The 10,253-nt window shown below is 43.5% G+C and overlaps 1 long non-coding RNA gene across 1 annotated transcript; it reads right to left on the bottom strand.

Moving 5' to 3' along the window:
* Positions 1–9,392: 9,392 nt before the first annotated feature.
* LOC117516620 lies at positions 9,393–9,936 on the bottom strand. Its single transcript, XR_004562490.1, has 3 exons — positions 9,808–9,936; positions 9,555–9,664; positions 9,393–9,469 (listed from the first exon to the last, which is right to left on the bottom strand). It is a non-coding gene; the product is annotated as an uncharacterized LOC117516620 (long non-coding RNA).
* Between the last annotated feature and the right edge of the window lie 317 nt (positions 9,937–10,253).

Below are 10,253 nucleotides of genomic sequence, written 5' to 3'. Positions count from 1 at the left end.
GGGGGTTTAAGCGACGTCATTCAAGATCAGCTGGTGGCGATAGACCTGCCTAACGACCTCAATGAACTGATAGCATTGGCTATCCGGACTGATCGCCGTCTGTCTGACTGCCCTCGCCGAAACAGTCAGCATCTCCCTGACGGAGCGTGAGCGGCGTCGAGCGGAAGGACTTTGTTTTTATTGTGGTCAGTCAGGTCATGTTGTTACCCTCTGTCCAGTAAAGGGTGCCCTTATATAAATTCATTCATTCATTCAAAAAAACAAACAAAAAAAAAACATAGGGGCAGGCTTTGTTTTTCCCGCCCCTACATCCCTTTGTTTAATGTAATAAGTGATTAATGAGCTCCGGAAGAAGAGGATTACTGGAGAGAGTATTTTTCAGATACGTAGATGTTGGAATTAATTTAATGAATTGTGCTGGCTTCAACTGCAGTACGACACAGCAGACAAGGGGAGTGGATACAGTTTTTCATTACTTGAATGTATTGTTTTATCCATGTGAATGTACTGTTTTATTTATGGATCTGGGTGGGGTGGGGGGGAGTGACTGACAGGGTTGCTATAGATTTTTAAAGTTTTCCAGGAGGCATTCCCCCAGACCCCCCTAGCCACCACAACATAGATCCACCCTCCCCATATGGTAATTCCTTCAAATTGCATGAATTAATGCTGAAAAAAAATTCCACTGGCTATTTTCAAAAGTATAGTTGCCCAGCTTGTGACTCGTGACGCCTCAATATACATTTTTTGGAATCACCTCGGTTGTATGTAATTGTATCTTCTAATGCAAGTGTTATGAAACTTGTTTATCTGAGCTGCACCAGTAAGGCCAGTTTTGACTCCATGTTTGAAGACTGGTTAGAGGCCAGAACATAACCCCTGCAGCCACATTCAAAGTGGTTGTACTTTTAAGCGAGACTGCTCAGTTTGCAATTGGAGGCTCAACAAAACTGGAACTAACAATCCAGTGCATGAACATTTGTTGTTTGAACAAATGATCACAATGAAGGACATAAAGTATTGACTACATTGTTCGAGACAGGTTTAAGATTGTTGTCTTGCCCCCTGTTTTGCCATTCAGAGGTCACAGGGTGACAGTCATTACAGTCATTTACAGTCTTTAATTTGCATTTGAATGAATCAGATGAAGCGTTTTCAGCCTCAAAGCATTTCAAGCACTGCAGCTTCTGACTGCCGCATGATGTCAGAGTGAATGGTTTCATGAGATTTCAATTAGAGTCTGGTAACAGAAGTCACACAGCCAGACATCAAACTCCACTTCAGACCGTTTGAGCCTTGTGCCTGCCTAAGCATCATCGCTTCTTGACATAGACTGATGGATATTACTGCCACAAAACTCATCATTGAACCGCAGGATTTTGCAGATTACAGAGAACGCAACAACAGAAATGAAACAATCTGTTTATAATGAACAAAAATAATGTTCTATCGCCAAAGTTGGCATCGGACATCCCTGTCCTCTCCAGTTGCTGGGCTCTCCTCTGCACCAGTTGGTTTGGCTAAATGGTGCAAAATCATGCCAGAGCCAAACATCATCCAGAAAGACAACTTGATTCTGAAAATTTAAACGCCCCATCAAGTCTGCAAAACAGAAAACACCATTAACTGTTAACTGATCTTCTGAGCCAGGTCATTCCGTTTGCATTAATGGCAGCCTTTAGACACTCTGAACTGCACAGTTCTTTATCTGATCACAAACTGCTGCAAGATTTACACCCATGAGCTCACAGTTCCCATGCAACAGAGACAAAGTGTCATTAAAGGGTGCCAGTCACACTGTACACACTTTCTGCTTTGAAGACAATGTTGTACCTCAATTTCAGCAAGTCAGGTCAAGTTATACGCAGATGAGACGGTGATCACTGTGCGGAGTCCAGCCAGAGGGAAAAGAGTGGCCAGACAGCTCTGTGATAAAGACAAATGGAGAAGGTTCTGTAGAGTTGTGTCTGGGTCAAGTACTGCTCAGCTGGATTAAAGATTTTTTAATTCAAATTAAACCTTGTTGGTACTCCAGCAACGTGTGGAGGTGGGCCTCACCTTCACACACAGCCTCGGCTCCGGAACCACTCTCCTTGATAGGGGTTGGACCTTATTCTTCTCTGGAATTGCCCATGGGGTGAGGCGCCGGGCAGGTGTGGGGATACTCACGAGTCCGCGGCTGAGCGCCGCTCCGTTGGAGTTTACTCCAGTAGACGAGAGGGTCGCCTCCCTGCGTCTTCGGATGGTGGGGGAGAAAACTCTGACTGTTGTTTGTGCGTATGCACCGAAAAGCATTTTGGAGTATTCAGCTTTCTTGGAGACCCTGAATGGAGTCCTGTATGGGGCTCCGGTGGGGGATTCCATTGTTCTGTTGGTGGACTTCAATGCACTAGTGGGCAATGACAGAGACACCAGGAGAGGCGTGAATGGGAGAAATGACCTCCCTGATCTAAACCCAAATGGTCGTATGTTATTGGACTTCTGTGCTAGTCACGGACTGTCCATAACGAACACCATGTTCGAACATAAGGATGCTCATAAGTGTACATGGTACCAGAGCACTCTAGGCTGAAGATCGATGATTGATTTTGTGATCGTATCATTTGATTTGAGGCCGCATGTTCTGGACACTCGGGTTAAGAGAGGGACAGAGCTGTCAACTGAGCATTGTCTGGTGGTGAGTAGGATCAGAGGGTGGAGGAGGACTTTGGACAAACCTGGTAAGCCCAAACGGATAGTGCGGGTGAACTGGGAATGTCTGGAGGCGCCCGCTGTCCGACAGATCTTCACCTTACACCTCCGGCAGAGCTTCTCTAGCATTCCTGTGGAGGTTGGGGGCATTGAACCAGAATGGGCAATGTTCAAAGCTTTAATTGCTGAAGCTCCAGCGGGGAGCTGTGGCCTGAATGTCTTAGGTGCCTTAAGGGGCGGCAACTTCAAACACCATGGTGGACACCGGTGGTCAGTGAAGCCGTCCGACTGAAGAAGGAGTCCTTCCGGGGTATGTTATCTCAGAAGACTCCAAAGGCAGTTGCAAGGTACCGACAGGCCTGAAGGACAGCAGCCTCTGCTGTGGGAGAGGCAAAGCAGCGGGTGTAGGAGGAGTTCGGAGCAACCATGGAGAAGGACTTTCGGTCAGCACCAAGGTGCTTCTGGCAGGCACCTCAGGAGAGGAAAACGGGGAACCATCCAAGCTATCTACAGTAAAGATGGGACTCTGTTGACCTCAACTGAGGATGTAATCCGGCACTGGTAGGAACACTTTGATAAACTCCTGCATCAGACAGGAGTGCCCTTTATAGTAGGGGCAGAGCTGGAAGCTGATGGAGGATTTTCATCAATTTCCCTGGTGGAAGTCACTGAGGTAGTCAAACAACTCCACAGTGGCAAGGCCCTGGGGGTTGATGAGATCCATCCAAAAATGCTGAAGGCTCTGGGTGTGGAGGGAATGTCTTAGATGAGACTTCTCTTCAACACTGTGTTGCGGTCTGGGATAGTGCCTAAGGAGTTGCAAACTGATGTGGTGGTCCCCATATTTAAAAAGGGGGACCAGAGAGTGTGTGCCAACTACAGGGGCATCATACTACTCAGCCTCCCTGGTAAAGTCTACTCCAGGGTGGTGGAAAGGAGGGTTCGGCCGATAGTCGAACCTCTGATTGAAGAGGAACAATGCGGGTTCTGTCCTGGTCGTGGAACAACCGACCAGCTCTTTACTCTCACAAGGATCCTGGAGGCTGCCTGGGAGTATGCCCACCCAGTCTACATGTGTTTTGTGGACTTGGAGAAGGCGTATGATCGTGTACCACGGGAGATACTGTGGGAGTGCTGCAGGAATATGGAGTGAGGGGGTCCCTTCTCAGGGCCATCCAACCTCTGTACTCGCAAAGCAAGAGCTGTGCCCAGGTGCCCGGCAGTAAGTCGGACTCATTTCCGGTGGAGGCTGGCCTCCGCCAGGGCTGCACCTTGTCACCAATCCTGTTTGTGATATTCATGGACAGGATATTGAGGCATAGTCAGGTGGAGGAGGGTGTCTGGTTTGGTGGGCTCAGGGTCTCATCACTGCTTTTTGCAGATGATGTGGTCCTGTTGGCTTCATCTGTCAGTGACCTCCAACACTCACTAGATCAGTTTGCAACTGAGTGTGAAGTGGCTGGGATGAGGATCAGCACCTCTAAATCTGAGGCCATGGTTCTCAGCAGGAAACTGATGGATTGCCTATTCCAGGTAGGAAATACGGCCTTGCCCCAAGTGAAGGAGTTCAAGTACCTCAGGGTCTTGTTCACGAGTGAAGGGATGATGGAGCGTGAGATTGACCGGAGAATCGGTGCAGCAGGGGCAGTATTGCATTCGCTCTACCGTACTGTTGTGATGAAAAGGGAGCTGATCCAAAAGGCGAAGCTTTCGATCAACTGGTCAATCTTCCTTCCTACTCTCACCTATGGTCATGAGGGTTGGGTCATGACTGAAAGAACTCGAACGCGGGTGCAAGCGGCCGAAATAGGCTTCCTCAGGAGGGTGGCTGGTGTCTCCCTTACAGATAGGGTGAGAAGTTCGGGCATCTGTGGGGAGCTCGGAGTAAAGTCGCTGCTCCTTCGTGTTGAAAGGAGCCAGCTGAGGTGGTTTGGGGATCTGGTAAGGATGCTTCCTGGGCGCCTCCCTAGGGTGGTGTTCCAGGCATGTCCATCTGGGAGGAGACCCCAGGGAAGACCCAGGACTAGGTGGAGAGATTATATCTCCACACTGGCCTGGGAACGCCTCGGGATCCCCCAATCAGAGGTGGTCAATGTGGCATGAGAAAGGGAAGTCTGAGGTCCCCTGCTGGAGCTGTTGCCCCCGCGACCCGAACTCGGAAAAGCGGTTGAAGATGAGTGAGTGGTACTCCAGCTTCACATTCTCAGCTTGTCAGAAAAAAAACTTTCTGTTCAGATTAGATTAGATAAAACTTTAATGATCCCTTGGGAAGACTCCCTCGGGAAACTGAGGTTCCAGCAGCATTGTATAGCAGCACACAGGGTAAGAAGCACACAGAGTATCAAAAGTGAAAGTAAAAAAGAAAAACAGTTTGCAGTATAAATACACAATATAAATACCAGACATACTGATCAATACTGGTTTACTGGCTGCTACTGTTCCTCTCATTTCTGACTTCTGTCTTCCTGTTACTCTTCCTGAGTGAAGAGTGAACCTTAGAACCATAGACTATGGGGGAAACCGTGCATGAAATTTTGCATCACCTATGTACACAGCACCATAGAAGGTTGCAGACTGCCCATGGAGACGTTTGGTGCTGCACTTGTAAATTTTACGGGTCTAGCGGGAAAAAATCAAGTATGCATACAGGCACGTATGGAGCTAGTACTCTCATCGTACACCTGAACCAAGTCAGGAGCACGGCTAGTAGGGTCTTTGCAATGACAGTAAGACGAAGAGTCATTGCACAGGTGATGTCCATCAGAGTACCGTGCAACTACTCCCCAACTGCTATTTGTGCAGATCCACACAAATGGTGAGACCGGGAATATATATTGGGGAGATCATGTAGCATTATAGAAGGGATTATATTCCATAGACACCCCCCCCCCCCCCCAACCCAGCCCACGTAGATGGCAGTGTAGTGCACACATCTTGGTGCTATAGGTTGACATGAGCCACATAAAATTTTTGCAGCAATTTCAAATTGCAAAGCATAGAAAAAAAAAACACCTGACAAAAGGCAATCAGTTACGTGCAGGCAATAAACAAGCAAATGCAAGGACAAACAAAATTCATCCAACCAATCAATCACTATTGGAAAAAGTAAAACAGTAGATATGTTTTTGATGCACAGGTTACTTTTTTTTTTTAAAGAGAGGAGTAGTGATCAGATGTGCGTGATCTCTGTGGTGATGAGTGCCAGGGCGCAGCGCTATAATGCTATAATGGTTTACATTAACAACATGAACCAGCAGAGTCGACAGAGTCCAATAAATAAGACAGTTAATTACAAAGAATATCAGCGTGGCAAAGTGACGTGGCTGTTTTTAGATCATAGGCCAGCATGGTGTCATGTGCAGCCCCCCCACCACAATCCTAGAAATGTAATGGTATTGGAAAGCTTAGGATGTCAGAATCAAAACTGTATTTATTGCCAAGTCATTTTTCACGTACAAGGAATTTGATCTGGTGTCACTGATGCATAAACAACAATAAAGAAAAGGAAAAAGAAAAAACAAACAAAAATACTTCTGTAAGAAGTAATTGTGTGGTTACATAAGTGTAGATTAAAATTTTTTTTTAATTTTATTTAACCAAGAAAGTCCCATGTCATAGTGAGTCCCAGTATTTTTTGTTGTGTGTGTGTTTTCTCCTTGTCTCCTCTGTGTGTGCGTGTGTGTACCGTCTGGCTCCTGGCCTCCTGTGTGTGTGTGTGTGTGTGTGTGTGTGTGGTTGTTGTGTGCACCGCGAGTGACCTCTGGTGATGAGTGCTGCAGCACTGCGCTCTGAGCCCTCACTGCTGCTGGTCCTGCTTACTTTGGGCCTTTTACTATTGTTCAACACCTGAAAGATATTTAGTTTTCATTTCATGATGATTCAGTGGACAACTACAGTTGGATGTTTACCACAAATGAATAGCACATTGTGTATTTAAAGGGCCAGAATTTTCTTCATTGCGCTCAAATTGTTGCAGTGAAAGAAGAAAGAATACTCTGGTCTTTCTGGCTCCACCCTGCTGACATACTGCCACAACAATGGAGGGTGTTGGGAAGCTATAAGCAGATAAGAGAAGCTGAGGAGAGATGAAGCCATATTTGCTTTGCTGACACGCTACTCAGGAGTGATCGTCACAGGTACTCCTGGTTAATTGCAAGTCACACACAAATCGAGTGTATCAGACATCCGCCTTGCACAGGTTAATGACAAGTCACACGTGCAACCTGTGCTTAACCCTCAAGTGTGGTCATTTATGACCCTGGGCACTTTTTGTGCACCCATTTTTTAAATTTTAAGATGAAAAAAGCTTCCTACCATGAATTTGTCTATTTATCCACTTAACAGAATTTTGTAAGGACCATGACCATCTGTGTGGCAAGTGTAATCCAAACCTGTGTGAGGTCACTTATGACCTCCCCCCCCCCAGAAGATCTGACATTCAACGTAACTTCAGACGGTATTGCAATTTGCCAACTCTAATCATATTTCACTGTTTGAATGAATGAGTGAATGAATGAATGAAAACTGTTTATTTCGAACATTTGATACAACAATTACAAGATAGATCAGTGAAGACAACAACAAAAAAGTTCCTACTGTGTACCCAACATGTCCGAAAAGGGGTAGGGGAAGCATGGCCAACAGAACTAGAATAGCAAGATTTACAGCTGCACAAGCACTGAGACTGATTGATGCCAAGAATGAGGATAAAAATAGCTGATGATTGTCACAAAGGACGATTGAATGATTAATTGTTTTAAATTAATGGCAGATTTGCTCGTCACTCATTTTTGTAAGTGTTGTGCTTGTACTCTTCCCCAAACGTTCCCCTGGATTCCTGCAAGAAAAGTTGCGAGTTGCTGAACCCTGTGAGTCCAAAACACATATGGTGGGTTGAGAGTGAGGCCTGAATCAGCTCTGTTAGTTGTGGAGTACCATGTCCAGCTTTTCCAAGCAGTTAAAGCTCAGCAAGTTCATTACCTAACAAGCCATTTTTGACTTTGACCTGTTTTTATGGCGTACTTTTTCCATCCACTTTAGTGATGTCAGTGTCAACACAGAAACACTTGTAAATCAAACCTTCCTCAAGGTTCGATTTTGGGACCGCTTTTATTCATAATATATATCAGTGATTTTGCATCTGTTTCTACTGCAACATTTCCTTTGTTGTTTGCTGATGATACTAACCTTCTTATTTCCAGCAAAGATATACTTGTAGATGGGTTGGTTAAAAGTTTAAATAATGATCTCTTGAATTATTCAGTGTGGTTCAAAGTTAATAAATTATCATTAAATATAAAAAAGTCTAATTTTATGTTATTTGCTGGCAATAAAAAATGTAATCATGATCTAATTAAAATTTACATAGTCAATGAAGAAATATCAAGGGTCTCTTCTACATGTTTTTTGGGTGTATGAATGGATGACAAATTGTGTTGGAAAGAACATATCGAACATGTTTGTAAAAAAAAAAAAGTCAATAGGAATCATAAGCAAACTAAGATATTTTGTACTTCACAAATGTCTTTTAACATTATCTTACAGTTTAATTGATCCGTATTTAACTTATTGCAATAAAAAAATGTAATTATGATCTAATTAAAATTTACATAGACAACGAAGAAATATCAAGGGTCTCTTCTACATGTTTTTTGGGTGTGTGGATGGATGACAAATTGTGTTGGAAAGAACATATTAAACATGTTTGTAAAAAAAATAAAGTCAATAGGAATCATAAGCAAACTAAGATATTTTGTACTTCACAAATGTCTTTTAACATTATATTAGTTTAGTTGATCCGTATTTAACTTATTGCAATATTGTATGGAGAAGCACCTTTGTAAATGATATAAACAAAATTTTTCTCTTACAGAAAAAAATAGTTCGAATAAGCTACCTTTTCGAAACCTAGTGCTCCTAGTGCACCTTTGTTTTTTGAAATTGCAGCTCTTAAATGTCTATCATATAAATATTTTCCTGACCTGTATATTTGTCTTCATAATTATCTGACAAGGCAGACCTCATATTTGCATTTATCTTTGCATAGAATGACTCGTTATCAGCATCACATTAGATATCATGGTGTTAAATCTTGGAATAATACAGTACATCTTCTAAATCCACCCATCACCATATAGAGATATAAAAGTAGATTAAAAGCAGAGCTCCTATATAAGTACTTATGTTAATATATTACCTGGTTTTAACTGATTCAAATATCTTATACTTCATGAATTGATTTAATTATTTTATTGTTGTGATATTTTTCTTTTTTGGGAGTGGGATTCCAATAAGCCACTTTGGCTTCTACCTCTCCCCTGCACAGTATATTCATAATGTGTTTCTTTTTCTTCATTACAATCTCATGTTTATATATGTATGTACATTTTTTTATTCTTGTTCTATTGTGATTCTCATTTGTGCTAAAAAAATTCATATGCAGTAGATTGTTGCCTGTAGTTTATTTTATGATCATGTTTCAGAGTGGTGTTTGCCGGTGAAAAGTCTTCAGTATCATAAGAGGTGCAACTCAATTTAGGAAACAAGCCACTTTATTTCATGAACTTTATTTGTAGACAAGTTTGTGAAAAGCATTTTTAGTCACTCCAGCTGATGTCCTCTTCATGATGTAATGGTTAAAAGGTCTGGTGACAGAAGTTGAATATCCAGAGATCAGATGCTGCTTTACACGTTTTTCATTTCCAGCTCCAGATTAGAGCTTCTTGGCACAGACAGATTGATACCTGATCACAGCGCTCATCATCCCAGCAGCGGGATGCTGCACAGACCAGGGAGAAGTTATGAAATTGTTACAACATTAGTCATTTCCATCCTTGGTAAAGAAAAGAAAAAAAGCGTCTTACCTCCAAAGTTGGTCTTCACACTTCCCAGTGGACCTTTCCAATTGTGGGGCTCCTTTACACCAGTTTGTGGACTGGAATGGTGTGCAGTCATGCCAGAACCAAAAACCATCCTAAAACACACACACACACACACACACACACACACACACACACACACACACACACACACACACACACACACACACACACACACACAAGTTACGATGAAAGTTCAGAGACGTCCAGCAAACCTACTCAACAGAAACACTTCCACCTGTTGGGCTTGAGATCCTCCAAGCCAGGTCACTGTCTGCATTACTGGCAGCCTTTATGATACGCTGAACCACATGGTTCTCCTCCTGATCATGCATAGATGTCAGCCGGGCCCCCAGGACCTCAGAGTTACGCTGCAACAGGTGAAGAGTCATCAAAAAGTAGAAGTCACAACACAAGGTTTCCGCTCAGAAGAACAGTGACCACAACTTCAACCCAAATCAGGACACTTTTCTCGAAGTAGTAACAATGATCATTGTAGGGAGTCCAGTCAGCAGGACAAGAGTTGGCTGGTAGATCTGTGGTTCAGAGAGTGAACAAGATGACAATCTACAACTCCCCTAAGACAGAGTCCAGTGAGACAGTTTACTTCCCCAGTCAAAAAGGACTGAGGTGGAGTCAATCACAGGTCTACATATTAAACCAGCTCCTTATCCACTGAACTAC

The sequence above is a fragment of the Thalassophryne amazonica genome, chromosome 9 (assembly GCF_902500255.1).
Source record: "Thalassophryne amazonica chromosome 9, fThaAma1.1, whole genome shotgun sequence".
In the NCBI taxonomy this organism is placed as follows: domain Eukaryota; kingdom Metazoa; phylum Chordata; class Actinopteri; order Batrachoidiformes; family Batrachoididae; genus Thalassophryne; species Thalassophryne amazonica.
This window is presented reverse-complemented; position numbering and strand designations above follow the sequence as displayed.